We start from the raw sequence: 16,589 nt of genomic DNA on the forward strand, positions 1-16,589 counted from the left end.
AATTTCATCTTATCCACTCTCATATACTTTAGGAATTCAACATTCTTTTCATCATTGTTAATGCCACTCTCTAAATTACCTTGCAAGAAGGCCTATCCCTAATTACGAGTTCATACGATTCCTAGCATTCCTAATAATTAGTTCTTTTAGTGCAGGAGCTTAACGGCAACCAATATACTATTGGGAGAAATTCCCCGGATCTAGACTTCCCCGTACGTTCCCGTATCGACAAAATCAATAATCATGCATTGAATGAGTTAAACAAAGCAAGCATGAGCAAAGAGGAAAAACCCTAACTAATGATGAAAGAAAGCATAGGTCTTAAAGATAAGATGTAAAAACAAATTCCATATATGAGAGTTTCACAAGACTACATTGATTCCCCAACAACAATACAAGGTTTAGTTCACCATATTCATGGTGAAACTAGATGAATAATAATGAAAGAATGAAAGATAAAACCCTAGAAAGGTGAAGAGGTAGCCTGAGCATCCAAGATCCTCCTTCAAAGGGGTGGAAGAGAGAGTGTTTGCTTCGTTTCTTCCAAAGATACAAACCCTAGGACGTCCTAAAGCTTATATACTATTCTAAAATTACAGAAAATTTAGGCCCAAGCCCATAAGTGTGCCGCTCAGCGGTAAGTGCGTGAGTTGGTTTCTTCCCCTCAGCGGCCATTTTGCCCCTCAGCGGATCCCCCGTGAGCTTCTGAGTGCCGCTCAGCGGTAAACTGCCGCTGAGCGGCAGTTGCGGCTTCTCCTTTTGCACTTTTTGATGTCTTTTCTGATTTCATCTCTCTCCTTCTTCACTTCTTTCACCAAATTCACCTTAAAACCTGCACAAAAACACTGAAATCAAGCATAAACCTGTCCAGCTCTCTTATTTCTGAAAATATGAATAAAAGCATGATTTCAAGCTAGTTTCTAAGTGTTAAAGGTTGCTTTTAGTATCAATTTCAAGCATGAAAATAACAGTTTTTCAACTGTTATCACAACCCCAAACTTAGAACTTTGCTTGTCCTCAAGCAAACAAGATGTAACTCAATCTTCTACCAATTCATATGATGGTTCACTCATTCAAAAATTTCTTTTCAAGATAAGCAAAGACTTCAATCAAACTTTTGACCAAGATTTCAATCAAGATGTGCACATGCTTTAGTGTTCACAAAGTCAGTTAATATCAAACAAATGCTATTTTTCATGAATGATCAATCAATTAAGCATGGATGTTCATGTGCTCATGGAATACTTCCTCACCAGGTAAAGTGTTTCACTCACACACAAGTGTATAAGAGGTAATCACTATTCACTCCACTACCACAATGTCACATGAATCAACTTTGCCTTTCATTTAACCACAATCAAAACATTTACAAGCATGCATCATCACAAGGACTTAATGGCTTATAACGTGGCTGGGCTAACAAGAAAATTGGTTTTTCTGGATCACAAAATCCTTGAGTTAAGAGAATCATAACAACACAATTATTCTTATTTTTCCCAACTTCCTTTTACATTGAGCTTTGCTTTTTCTTCTCTTTCTTCCTATTTTTCTTTTCTTTTCACATTCTTATTCTTAACTTTTAGCTCAATGCTTTTCCTTTTTCTTTTCATGCTTTCCCAACAACCCCAAACTTGAACATTTAACAATACCACAAAAGATTTTCTAGTTAACTCAAGGTAAAGCTTTTCAACAAGGGTTTTCAATTTATGTTCAAGGCTAAGGGTTCAAAGGATAGAACACAAAGTGTTCTCTTTTAGTGGGCTAACTTCATGAATTTGGCCAATAAAAAGGGTTCCAACAAACGACCTTGATCATATGATGCAAAACAAGCAATTGATTCAATCATAGAAAACCTGGGCAAAATCATTCATGCTTTCAAAGTAATAGCATTCAATCAATAAAAACTCTGAAGCTCAAAACCTCACAAATAGGCTCATTCACATTTGACATACACATCCTGCTTAATCTCACAATTACAATCATAATATCCTGCATTTGTTTGCAAAGCTTGTGAATCACCTGTATAAGCATTTAATGTGCACATCTATCTCAACATCAATCAATCAATAATCATCATCAAGCATTACTTATCACATAATCACAGTCAATAGCAAACCATCATAACAAACCAGGTTTCCAATAGAGTACATCAACCTTAATCTAAAACAAAAGTAAATAAGTTCAGAACACTTAAACCAACAAAAGCATAAGTTCATGATAGCATTCATCAGTAAATGCTATCTCAGCTCCTCCTCAATCTGAGTTGTCCTCTGTATCCTCTTCTTCTTGGATCTTATATCTCTTTTGATGAGGAGGCCATCTGCATCAAACATAATTCACAAAACCAAAAGATACATTGTTAAGCATTAGTACCACAATGAAGAAATCATCCCCTTCAATGATGCTCTCTCCCAACCCCAAACTTAGATGCAAAACTAGTGAGCAAGTGAGTGAAAGAGAGATTTTCTCAAGAGGGAAGAGGGAAAAGATGTGGAGAACCTTGGAAAAGGTATGTGTGAGTGAGTGTGCAGAGAAGAGCCTGAAAATAGAAGCTTATGCGCAGCTTAGGGTATAAAAATACCCTAATGGGCTCGGGTCCCGCTAAGGGGAAACTAAACCCACTCTGCGATAGTACCGCTCAGCGGCACTTTCGTGAAGTGTTATTCTCCTTCTTTTCTTAACCTACGTGCCTCCTAAACATGCCCCTCACTGGTTCCTTGCAATTCAATCTTCAGAATACTTATGCAAAACCTATTATGCAACTAAAATGAACAAACAGAAACATTCAATCAACTGGGTTGCCTCCTAGGTAGCGCTTGTTTAACGTCACGAGCCTGACCCAAAATCCACCAACACCCATCAGTAGGTGTTACAATCTTACCAACACCCATCAGTAGGTGTTACAAACTTACCAACACCCATCAGTAGGTGCAAAATTTTCTCACCAACACCCATCAGTAGGTGTTACAAACTTAGTATCCTTCAGTAGATACTTAACCACCTAGCATCCTTCAGTAGATACTTAACCACCTAGCATCCTTCAGTAGATGCTATATCCAACAAAGTATTTACACAAATAATGTCCACAAATTAAAAGTTACAAAACAAAATCAAAAGTTTTTAAATCACTAGGTTGCCTCCCAGCAAGCGCTCTTTTAACGTCATTAGCTTGACCCAGTAAAGTTCAAATTCCTTCTTCATAGTTGATGTTCTTGTCCCACCAACTCATCAGTTGTTTCCTGTGTACTGCTTTGATTTTTCTAGAATGTGGAGACTCTATCTCTATCATCTCCTTCTCTTTATAGCCTTTCACAACCCACAACTTGTTTTTTATTCTCACAGGTGTACCAAGTTGGGGTCTTCCTTTATTCCAGTCATCAGGAACTTTTCCTCCTCTTCCGATCTGTTCTCCTTTATGCACCTGAAACAACAAACAATGGTTACTTGTAACCTTGGGTTTTTCATCTTTATGGCTAGTCATGTGTGCATCTTGAAATGCAGCTTTATAACTAGCTTCTTCCTCCTGTGTTTGCGTCTCATCTTTAAGGACATCTACAACAACTCTCTCCTCTCGGTCCTGGAGCACCACTATACCTTCGTTTACATCAATGATAGCTTTGGCCGTTTTCATAAACGGTCTTCCAAGAATGATAGGTATCTTTTCTGTCTCCATCTTCATCACCACAAAGTCTGCCAAGAACTGGAGTTTTCCAACACAAACTATGATGTCCTCTGCAATCCCACATGGTTCCTTTGAAGATCCATCGGCCATTACTAAATTAACCTTTACAGGTTTCATATTAACATTGCCGATTTGCTCCAGTAAAGAGTAAGGTATCAAGTTAACACTTGAACCTAAATCAAGAAGAGCTTTTTTAATCCTTTTCTTCCCTATGGTACAAGGGATAGAAAAGCCTCCTGGATCTGTTGCTTTTGGAGGGAATGGCTCCTTTTTAACAGTTTTACACTTCTTTGCCTCATCATCTCTACGTCTTTTCTTTGTAGAGACGTCTTCATCAGATTTAGTGTAAACCGTAATTTGTTGTAAAATCTGCTCCCAAGGTGCATCATTATCCACCATCTTGAATACTTCTGTGAAATCCAGTTGTTTCCCTTTATGTATTGGAAAAGGAGAAGTATTTTTGCTCTCTATTTCTCTTTTCTCTTCTGTTTCTCCTTTGTCTCACTCAACTATCTCATTTTTAGCACTCTCTACCACCTTGCATTCTTCTCTGGGGTTAACCTCAGTATTAGCCCCAAAATTTTATTTGGCCTTTCTTCCACCTGCTTGGTGATCTGCCCCATTTGAATCTCCAAATTCTTGATAGCAGCTTCAGTGCTCTTTTGGGTAGACTCAAATTTCTGTATGAAATTATTAAGAGTGTCTTCCATCCTCATGGACCTTTCATTAAGCATAGAAATCTGCTGCCATAAGGTGGGTTGCTGTTGCTGCTTATTAAATTGACCAGCTTGCCCATTTTGCCCTTGACCAATTTGCGGCGGCATTCTGCAGCGGCGTGATGGAGAAGAAGGGTTGTGCGATGATGCGGTGCAGAGCGCGATGAAGGAGGAGGAGTGTGCGGCGGCTTCACGGCGGCATGGAGATGGTGGCGCAATTTGGTTCCGAGAAGGGAGAAGATGAAGATGACGGTGGCTCGCGAAGTGATGGCAGCGTGCGTTGAAGGTTCCGATGGTGACAGAGGCTTGCGGCGGCACATCACGGTGAAGGTTGAGGCGCTGTGGTGGCGGGAATGGTGGTCGTGGAGGTTGCGGCAGCGGCGGACGTTGACGGTGGTTGTGCGTGATGACGGCGGCATGAAGATGGCGGCTAGGGTTTGGATTAGGGTTTCTCTTTGGAGAAGATGATGCACATGTCTTAGGGCTGAGGTGGCGAAATGTGGTTGGCTAGATCTGTGTGGGGAGGATTTAGACACGTGGCATGATCTGGTGGAGTCTAGCTTAGGAGGGGTGTGTATAGGAAACTTAGGGAGGTGTAGTAGAAATGGCTTAGTGTTTGGGCTTGGTCTTTGGCCTGTTTCAGAAATAGGAGTGTATGTAGGGAATTTAGGGGGTGCAAGGGTAAAGTCTGCCTGTTTGGCCCATCTGTACATTATTTTCCAAATAAAACTTGATTTTGGGCCTTGAATTGCCATTTGAACCAATAGAACTTATAATTTCAGCTGCACAAATAAACGTAAGAATTTCCAAGAATAATTTATGCAATTAAAATCACTTTTTAAGTCCCTTTTAATTCCAAACACAATATATCCAATCATCATAAATTCACTTAAAATCAACCATTTAAACACAATTATCTCATCAAAATTTTAATTTTCAAACATAAATGTGGGCATAAATATGCACTCATCAGCTAGTCATGAATACATCTTGAAATGCAGCTTTATGACTAGCTTCTTCCTCCTGCATCTGCCTCTCTTCTTTGAAGACATCTACAACAACTCTTTCTTCTTGGTCTTGGAGCACCACTATACCTTCATCCACATCAATGATTGCTTTGTCGTTTTTATAAACGGTCTTCCAAGAATAATGGGTATCTTTTCAGTCTCCATCTCCATCACCACAAAGTCTACCAAGAACTGTAGTTTTCCTACACAAACTATAATATCCTCTGCTATTCCATAGGGCTTCTTTGAGGGTTCATCTGCCATTACTAAATTACCTTTATAGGCTTCTTATCAATATCACCAATCTGCTCAAGTAAAGAATAAGGTATCAAATTAACACTTGATCCTAAATCAAGCAAAGCCTTCTTTATCCTTTTCTTCCCTATTGTGCATGGAATGGAGAAACCTCCTGGATCTTTTGCTTTTGGAGGGAATGGCTCCGTTTTAACAGCTTTATACTTCTTTGTATCATCATCTCTATGTCTTTTCTTTGTAGAGACTTCTTCCTCGAGTTTTCTATAAACTGCAATATGCTGTAATATCTCCTTCCAAGGTACATCATTATCCACCATATTGAATAATTCTGTAAAATCAAATTGTTTCTCATGTTTTTGTTCATATTTTTGGAAATAAGAGAGCTAAGCGGTGAATTTGGTGAAAGAAGTGAAGACGGATAGAGATGGAATCAGAAAAGATCTCAAAAAGTGCAAAAAAAGAAATTGCAAGTACCGCTCAATGCCAGTTTAGCGCTGAGCGGCACTCAGGAAATCACGTTGGCTCCGCTGAGGGGTGAAAATGCCGCTGAGGGGAAGAACCAACTCACGCACTTACCGCTGAGAGGTAGTTTACCGCTGAGCGGCACTATTTTGGGCATGGGCCTAATTTTCTGTATTTTTTAGAATAGTATATAAGCTTTAGGACGTCCTAGGGTTTGTATCTTTGGCTGAGACGAAACAAACACTCACTTTTCCACCCCTTGGAGGAAGATCTCGGATGCTGAGGCTGCCTACTCATCTTTCTAGGGTTCTATCTTTCATTCTTTCATTATTGTTCATCTAGTTTCACCACGAATATGGTGAACTAAGCCTTGTATTGTTGTTGGGGAATCAATGTAATCTTGTCAAACTCTTATGTATGGAATTTGTGTTTAAACATCTTATTTTAAGATACATGCTTTCTTTCATCATTTGTTAGGGTTTTTCGCCTTTGCTTAAAGCATGTATTGTTTAACTCATTCAATGCCATGATTATTGATTTTGTCAATATGGGAACGTACGGGGAAATCTAGATCCAGGGAAAATCTCCCAATAGCATGTTGCCTAGACATAGGAATATGAGGGTTGGTTGCCGTTAAGCTTCTGCGCTTCATAATTAATTATTAGGAATGCTAGGAATTGTATGAACTCGTAATTAAGGAGGCCTTCTTGCAAGGTCATTTAGAGAGTGGCATTAACATTGATTAAAAGAATGATGAATTCGCAAAAGTATATGAGAATGGATAAGATGAAATTGATAACCCCAACAACATACTCATCCATCTAATTCATTAAAGTGTTTGTATTCCTCTTTTCCATTGATCAAATTCATGCATACATGTTTAATTATTGTCTTTTGCATTTAAAACCTACAATCAATTGTTCACAAGCCTTAAATAATCAACAAATCATATAACTAACTAGGCCGTGAGTCCTTTGGGAGAACGATACTTGGTCCTACCGAGTTTTATTACTTGATACGATTCGGTCACACTTGCCGAGGGTTAAAGAAGTTTTTGGCGCCGTTTTTCGGTGTTCATAAATTTGTCATCAAGTTTTTGGCGCCGTTGTCGGGGACTCGTGGTTTAACTAGTTCATTTGTGTGATTATTGATTATCTTTGACTTGAATTTTGAATTTTGAGATTTGAATTTCTGTTTTTATTTTCTGTTTTTATTTTATTTTATTTTATTTTATTTTATTTTATTTTCTGTTTTTATTTTTTCTGTTTTCTGTTTTCTGTTTTCTGTTTTTATTTTATCTTCTTATCTCTGATCTTATATCTTCTTCTATATCTTTTTGTGCTAACATATTTTTCTAGGGATTTGTTTTCTTGTGTATGCAGGAAGCAATCCTGAACTAGGAGCAAGAAAACTTCAGAACCTCTTCTTGAAGGCCTAGACGAGAGTAGACGGAGGAGAAGAATTCGTACATCTAGAGTACTTTTCCCTTCTAAGTGTTAAAGGTTGCTTTTAGTATCAATTTTAAGCTTGAAAATAACAATTTTTCAACTGTTATCAATACTACGCCGATGATGAAATGCTTATCCAAAGAAGAGGCAGAAAATGTTATGAGGGAGTTGCATGAAGGGATTTGTGGCAGACATACCGGCGGTCGAGCGCTTAGAGCTCGAACATTGAGGGCATGTTTCTTTTGGCCGACGATGAAAAAGATTGTGGTGATTTCGCATAAAAATGTGTAAGTTGCCAGAAACATGGGAATGTTTTTAATGCCCCGGCAACGGAGTTGCATGGTGTCGTTTCCCCTTGGCCGTTTGCCCAGTGGGGAATGGATATTGCGGGCCCCTTCCCCATCGATCGGGCACAAAAGAAATTCTTGTTGGTAGCGGTGGATTATTTCACAAAGTGGGTGGAAGCCGAACCTTTGGCCAGTATCTCAACTGCCCAGGTTCAAAAGTTCGTCTGGAGGCTGATATGTCGTTTTGACTTGCCAAAAACGATTGTTACTGATAACGGTAGACAGTTCGTGGACAAGAAACTCGTGGCTTTCTATAAAAACTTGGGGATTACTCCTGTCACGTGCTCGGTTGAGCATCCTTAGGCGAACGGGCAAGCCGAAGAAGCAAACAAAATCATTGTCTAGGAGTTGAAGAAGCGGGTCGGGGAAGCAAAGGGGGCTTGGGTGGATGAGCTATCGCAGGTATTGTGGGGTTATCGTTGTTCCCCGCATGACACTACAGGAGAGTCGCCTTTTAATCTCACATGTGGGAGATATGACTTTGAGTGAAGAGTAGCTAAGGACCAATTTATATGTACTGCAAGAAAGAAGAGATGTGGTTATCGTGTAGACTGAAGCTCAGAATAGGTTGGTGGCACGCAGGTATAACACGAAGGTGCGACCAAGACATTTTGTTGAAGGTGACTTGGTATAGCACAAAACGTTTGAGGCTCGGAAAAAGGTGGTGCACGGAAAGCTAGCAGCTAATTGGGAAGGACCGTTTAGGGTTCGAGAAAGTTTGAATAACGGTGCATATCGGTTAGAGCACCCGATTGGGAAGATCATACCTAACACATGGAACGCCTCTCACTTGAAATATTATTTTAGTTGAATGATTGTTGCAAGATTGAAATAATGATCGTTTGGTGAAAAGTTGGCAGGCACTACTCGGGGGGAAGTCAGAAAAATGTCTTCAGAAATCCCCGTTCAATGTAGGAATTCAGGAAAATGATTCCTACCTCAAGACGCTCGGGGGGCGGTCAGAAAAATGACTTCAGAAATTCTCGTTCAACGCAGGAAGTCAGGAAAATGACTCCTGCCTCAAGACACTCGAGGGGAAGTAAGAAAAATGACTTCAGAAATCCCCGCTCAACGTAGGAAGTCAGGAAAGTGACTCCTACCTCAAGACGCTCAGGGGGAAGTCAAAAAAATGACTTTAGAAATCCCCGCTCAACGCAGGAAGTCAGGAAAATGACTCCTGCCTCAAGACGCTTGGGGGGAAGTCAGAAAAATGACTTCAGAAATCCCCGCTCAACGCAAGAAGTCAGAAAATGACTCCTGCCTCAAGACGCTCGAGGGGAAGTTAGAAAAATGACTTCAGAAATCCCCGCTCAATGCAGGAAGTCAGGAAAATGACTCCTGCTTCAAGACGCTCGGGAGGAAGTCAGAAAAATGACTTCAGAAATCCCCGCTCAATGCAGAAAGTCAGGAAAATTACTCTTGCCTCGAGACGCTTGGGAGGAAATCAGAAAAATGACTTCATAAATCCCCGCTCAACGTAGGAAGTCAGGAAAATGACCCCTGCCTCAAGACGCTTGGCCCCGCTCGACGCAGGAACTCAAAAAAATGACTCCTGCCTCAGGACGCTCGGGGGGAAGTCAGGAAAATGACTTCAGAAATCCCCACTCAACGTAGGAAAATGACTCCTGCCTCAAGACGCTCGGGGGGGAAGTCAGAAAAATGACTTCAGAAATCTCCGCTCAACATAGGAAGTCAGGAAAATGACTCCTGCCTCAAGACGCCCGGGGGGAAGTCATAAAAATGACTTCAGAAATCCCCACTCAACATAGGAAGTCAGGAAAATGACTCCTGTCTCAAGACGCTCTGGGGGAATTCAGAAAAATGACTTCAGAAATCCCCGCTCAACGCAGGAAGTCAGGAAAGTGACTCCTACCTCAAGACGCTCAGGGGGAAGTCAAAAAAATGACTTTAGAAATCCCCGCTCAACGCAGGAAGTCAGGAAAATGACTCCTGCCTCGAGACGCTCGGGGGGAAGTCAGAAAAATGACTTCAGAAATCCCCGCTCAACGTAGGAAGTAAGGAAAATGACTCCTGCCTCCAGACGCTCGGGGGGAAGTTAGAAAAATGACTTCAGAAATCCCCGCTCAACGCAGGAAGTCAGGGAAATGATTCCTTCCTCGAGACGCTCTGGGGGAAGTAAGAAAAATGAATTCAGAAATCCCCACTCAACACAGGAAGTCAGGAAAATGACTCCTGCCTCAAGATGTGGATGGGATAAAAGTCTCATATTTGTTGGGTATAAGATGAGGATGTAGATGAATTTTTTACCTTGAGAATAAGTATGGGTAATGAAACTCGTTGACCTTCCGTCTCGTTGTCATCCCTAATTATAAGTGCATAAGTGTCATAAGAAATAGTTTTTTGAACTACTCGCATTAGCTGACAATGTACTTTTAAGCATATTTTATTTATTAAAAAGTATTTGTAAAAAAAAAAGATTGAAGAATAAATTAATGGATGTTAAGTATGTGTAAAAATTTGTTTGGTGTCAAAGTAATATTACTTGTGTTAAATTATGTGTCAAACATGTGAATATGTGTTGGTGAAAATAATACATATTGAAAAGTTCTATCTCACTTAGAATAAGAAATAAAATGGGTTATTAAGAAGACTATATAATTTCTATGTTCATAACTTTAGACGTTCCAAATAAAAGGCTATTTAACTTTTTATTTTATCTTTTTATATTATAGTACAGTATTATGAGATTTGAGTTAAATTTTTGTTTTAAAAAGTGAGAGTACTTGAAATCAAAGAATACAAGAGAATTTGTCTATATGTTTTTGTAAAATTTTTGATATTATATAATTATCATTTGATATTAAAATGATAATATGATTTTTTTCGGATTTTCAAATTTTTATATTATACTTTTGTGTTGATTGTTTTTATTATTCGTGACTAATAATTTTCAAAATTAAAAATGTTGATATTATTCGTGACTATTTATTTTTTCATTATAATATATGAACTTAGAAAATATAAGAATTTAAAAAATGATTAGAATATAATTAGGGTAACAAAAAGTAAAAGTGAAGGCAGATATGTGTTCTTGTTTCTTAAAACAGTAGGGAAGGGAACCCAGTTTACTCTTTCGGCATGTAAGTGTTTTCGCACTAATCATTATTAGAGTGCCATCATTATTCACTCTGTAATGTCCTAATCAACAAATCCACTTAATTCTGCACAAACCATCCTTCCATGGCCCACTTAGATCTTTCTTCTGCACGCGCCATGTCATTTCATTTTAGATTACCATTCAATTTTCTTCCTTTATAAATTAATTCAACTCCTAACCCCAAAACCGTGCAAACAAATATTTTAAGAAGCATATATGTATTTATACACCACTCAATTACCATACTTTTTTAGCTTATGCTACTCTATCCCTAAACCATCATTGCACGAAAGGATAATCTCATCATTACTTCTTAAAGTTCATCTTAAAGATTTAAAAATAACACATATTACATCACAAGCATAATTTCATTTGTGTATTTAACTTTTAATCATGTTTCTGGTTTTTTTTTTCTTCCAAATTGAAGTTGAAATGGGAGGGTAATGATTACATTCTAATTATATTCTTCTAGAGTAGGTAGGGGCTCTCTTACGTTAATAAAGTGTCATATTAGTTCCAAAATTATTTAACATATGCATTGAATTCATTGATATAATAACTTTATCATAGTGCAAAACAACAAATATCTGTTTTAATGATCTTGATGTAGAAGTAGTATTTGGAGAAGGTACGTGAGCATGATTATCATGTTATTGTAAGTTGAACATGGCTTATTTTATGGTACCAAAACAGTGATCAGAATCATAAACCAATTCATGATCTTTAGAATTGTCAAACACTAAAACTAAAAGTATGCAATTCCACTGTTTGATTAAATAACACTTCATTATAGTTCTGTCATTGAATGATTATCTGCTTTAATTTCCTGCATTCTTAATAACAAGTTCGTGGAAAGGCATATATGTCGGTGTGTGCAAAACCTACAGGGATTATTATGGACGTTAACATTGTAGGCCATCATTAGTTCTCGTTTTAGCCTCAAGATTGGTCTAATCTTGCTTTAATTTGTGGATCTTTGAAATATTTTAGAGTACTCCTCCCTATACCTCACCAATCTCTACCTACACCTCTCAATAGACATTTTTGTCCTTCATTTATTAAATTTAATTATGAAAAAGTTTAATGATATTCCAATTGATCTTCTTTGTTGTTTCAACTGGTGCACACTGCTAGACCCTTTTTGACACTTCTCATAACATACCATTCTTCGTTATGAATCCAGGCGAGTGGCTTACAACAACCAGACTAAAAAACAAAATAAGGAAGTTGTTCTTGCAGCCACTGTTGATGGTGATGCCCACCATGAGCGCGAACGTGACGAATACTCCATGATTCCCAAGGCGGAGACCAGCACCACAAAGATGTCGTTGAATAGAAGCGGCACCGACACTACCTTCTGGAAATCCGAGCTGTTGCGGTTGTGGATGTAAGCGGAGGAGGCTACGACGGCCACACCCAGAAGCAAGAAAAAAAACCCCTAAACCGCAACTCCAACCGCGGTAAACATCAACCGTATCCAAGTGCGGCGAACGTCAATCGCACTTCTAAGTGCGGCTACCATGAACCGCATCTCCAACTCCTCCAACTCCGACAACCTCTCAACCACACTTCCAAGTGCGACAAGGTACGAGCTCACCACAACACAACCACAACCACCAAACAAGAACATGTATGTGAGAATGAACTGAAAACAAGTAAAATGGGGGAGGGGGAGGAGGGGAGGAGCACTCTGAGAAGAGAGGAGAAAGAAAGGAGGTGTAGGGATGGGAATATGAAATGCGGCAAAGAGTGATAGAGAGGAAGGAAGGAGAAAGGGGGTGTAGGGTTTGGGAAAGAGATACAGAAGAGGAAGGGGTTGGTGCTTTTTTTAATTGTTAAATGAGTCAAATAAAAAAAAAACATTTAAAAGATCATAGGGGCACAATTGGAAATATAAAAAAATAAGGAGGTGTAGGATGAGATAGGTGAGGTGCAAGGAGAATCACTCAATATTTTATCAGTAGAATGCTTTTTGAAACTTCCATAAATAACCTGTGTGTATATGCTCTCAAAAGCAATATTGGCCAATAACAATTGTATGCTATCACCAATAAAAAAATTTCAAAGCAACATGAGTCTAGATTCTCAGTGATTTTTTAGTACTGCTATCTATTGATCATTACCAATATATTGATATTAATATTTTAAAAATTTGTTTAAAACATCAAACTCAATATCTACCAGTCAGTGTACTTTTAAAATACAACAAAGAAACATGAAAAAAAAATTGAAATTCATTAACAACTTAGAATGAAAAGTCAGTGTACTTTTAAAATACAACAAAGAAACATGAAAAAAAAATTGAAATTCATTAACAACTTAGAATGAAAAGACAAGACCTAGAGCCAAAATCCCAAACCACACACAACTTAGAAACCGAACCCCAAACATAGAAAAACATCTAGGAAAACACTTAGGTGTTAGGAATATAAAAACATCTAGGAAAATTCTTAGGAATAGAAACACATCTAGGCTGAAACACCTAGGCGCATGACCAAATGATGCCTTGTCTAAAAGCGTCCAAGAGAGATCAAGCTAAACGCTCAATGCTTATAATACCTTGAGTAGGTATTCAACGTCTCTCGAAAACAAAAAGGGGTCGAGATAATGTCTTTGACAAAACCTTTTAAAAGGCTTAATTGTTAAAATATAAGAAAAGCTTAAACATGCTAAATGCTATCTGACCAAAGATAAAATCTAAAGAAGCATTTACTTATCCAGATGATACCTTGAGCTTAACAAATACCTCATCTTAGATGAAGTATATATCATGCTAGGTATCCGTTCTGAAAAAGAGCTTAATAAAAAAATGTTATCTAACGGTAGAAAATCAAAAGAACTTTGTTGTTTTGAGAAAACATTAAATGACATTAAATGTTTAACGTTCAAAAACAACAAAAGTGATAAGAAAAGAAATATCTGCCACATGCACAATTACTCCAATTTTGTAGATAAGCTATACTACACGCATCCACAATGCTACAGATCAAATATAAAAAAGTGGACGTTAGAGACAAAGGAGATATTCACAAATGTTCCTTACTTGAAGCAAAGTCTAAAAAGATCGTACAACCTACTTCAAGCAAAGGACTGAAAAAGCATGCCTGCTCTGACAAAAGTTGACTTACAAAACAACTACTATGAAAAAAAGAAAGAGAAATTACAAGTATCAAAGACTAGAGCTGTCAAAACAGGCCACCCGGCCCGACCCATCACGGGTTGGTCACTTAGTTAGCCAACCCAACCTGACTCATTTATTAGCGAGCCAGAAAAATTTGAACTCGGCCCGACCCACCACGGGTTGGTGGGTAAACGGGTTGGCTCACTAGCTCATTTAATTACAATTTTTTTAAATAAAAAAAATTACAAACTTTCTGTAACTCAAATCTAAACAAATTTCACTCAAAAAATGATGTTAAACTAAAGACAATTCAAAATAATAATCAAAAGTACAATACAATCCAAATGTCATCGAAAAACAAACACAAAAAACATACAAATAAGTTTCTTATATTCATCATTTTTGTGTTCCTTATCCATTTACAATATTAGAATCTTGAATGGATAAATCGACAATGTTTTCCTCTCTTGAATCATCTTCTTCTTCTTTATCCCCATCAACAATTCAATAAAAAAAGTGTTAACTAATAATATCGAAACACAAAGTAGTAAATAATTAAATAAATTTCGTAATGCTAATAATAATGTTGCCTATTAATTCAAAACCATGTAACCAATTTTGAGTTAAAATGAGTCCCTCAACATTCTCTAGAAGAATGGAGGAACGATATTTGGTTAGCACACGAGAACTAAGACTGAAGGTAGACTCACTAGCAACTGTTGTAATTGGAATGCTAAGAATGCCACAAGCCATCTAAGATAAGTTTGGATATCGATCTCGACGATCCCTCCAATAACTCAATACATCCAACTTATCAAAAAATTTTTGATCAAGATTCCCGTCATCTAAATAAAGGTCCAATTAAGACCTTCTAGTGTCATTAACATGTTGGCTCAAATAATTCACATATTCCTAAAACATCATGAAACATATCTAATATGTCATTCATCATAAGTAAGAAATAAAATAAAATAAGTTGAGAATTAAAAACTTACATCAAATGCATCCATCACCGGCTCATCATTAGTAAAAGAAGGTTGTAATGGAAGGGAAACTTGAGAACTTGAAGTGTTTGACTCAATTGAATTTAATTTGACATATTCTTCAAACAACTTATACATGTTATCCTTTAAAAAATTAATCTTTTCTTCACAAGTAGAAGGATTAATCTTTCTATAACAAAATCGAATTGCTTCAAACTTCATCCATGGATCAAGAATAGGCGCAATAGCAAGAATGTCACAATATTGATCCCAATACTTACTAAACTTGTTCATCATGCTCAATGGCATATCTTTAATCGTCGGATCATCACTTTTAAAATTGTCCCGCAACAAACATTCAATTTTGCAAACTTGCATGAAGTAACAATTAGAAGTTGGATAAGAAGAACTTGAAGTCAAATTAGCACTAGTGCAGTCAGGGGAAACGACAACGGTTGTTTTCACCCATAGGCAACGATTCCTAAACTGAGGCATATACAAGCGAGACAAAAAGTCTACCCTTTTATGCCTCAATTATGATCCGAGGCATAAAAGGGTAGGATTTTGCCTCGGTTCAAAGGTAACCAAAGCAGTAGGGTTTTTGTTTTTTTTATATTTTTTTTCAGATGACTTTACGCCTCGGTTCACGAGGCAGTATGCCGACCTCTACTGCCTCGATTGGGACTTGAATCGAGGCAGTATAGTGTTTTTTATTTTTTACTTTTTTTTGCTTTTTTGCTGGACTTTCTGCCTCGGTTGTGACATTAACCAATGCTATAAGGGGCTTTCCGCCTTGGTTATGGTCACAACCGAGGCGTATTCCCCTATTCTTTTTAAGAATAGGTATGTTTCTGTAACATTCCCAACTATAGAAACAGACCTGCATATAATTTTACAGCCAGAATAGTCCAGAACAGTCCAGAAGCATATATTTTCAATAAAAATTATATTAAAACATAAATGCATTTAATGTAATCATAAATCAACTTCTTAGAAGCATAAATCAATTCAATGTAATCATAAATCAACTTTGAAGCATAAATCAATCCAATGTACAAAGTTAAACTAATAAGAATGTACAAAAGCATAAAACAACTTAGAAGCATAAACTTAGAACTTACTATATCCTAATATCTACTACATACTATTTTATAGTTGAATTAGATATTTAGCCAGTGCTTTCCTCACGTGTTTAATTGACTTCTCTAAAATTGGAGTAGTCATATTGAATCCATGCATAAAACACAATGATTTCATTTAGTGTATATGCAATCTAAACTATAGAGAAAATATAATTCAAACCTAAATATCACCGTTTCCCATCTACTGGTGTAATGTGCACAAATAGTGGTCATCATCGAATACATGACGTAGTAACCACACTGATGATAACGGTTGAAAATATCGTTACCTGTGATGTGATTTTGATACTAAATGCACCCTTTTCTAC

At 37.5% G+C, this 16,589-nt stretch overlaps 1 pseudogene; it reads right to left on the reverse strand.

Moving 5' to 3' along the window:
• Positions 1–14,567: 14,567 nt before the first annotated feature.
• Positions 14,568–15,448, reverse strand: LOC148198975 (zinc finger BED domain-containing protein DAYSLEEPER-like; annotated as a pseudogene).
• Between the last annotated feature and the right edge of the window lie 1,141 nt (positions 15,449–16,589).

Source organism: Vigna umbellata, chromosome 4 (genome assembly GCF_029865625.1).
Source record: "Vigna umbellata cultivar VRB3 chromosome 4, Vumbellata_1.0, whole genome shotgun sequence".
NCBI lineage: Eukaryota > Viridiplantae > Streptophyta > Magnoliopsida > Fabales > Fabaceae > Vigna > Vigna umbellata.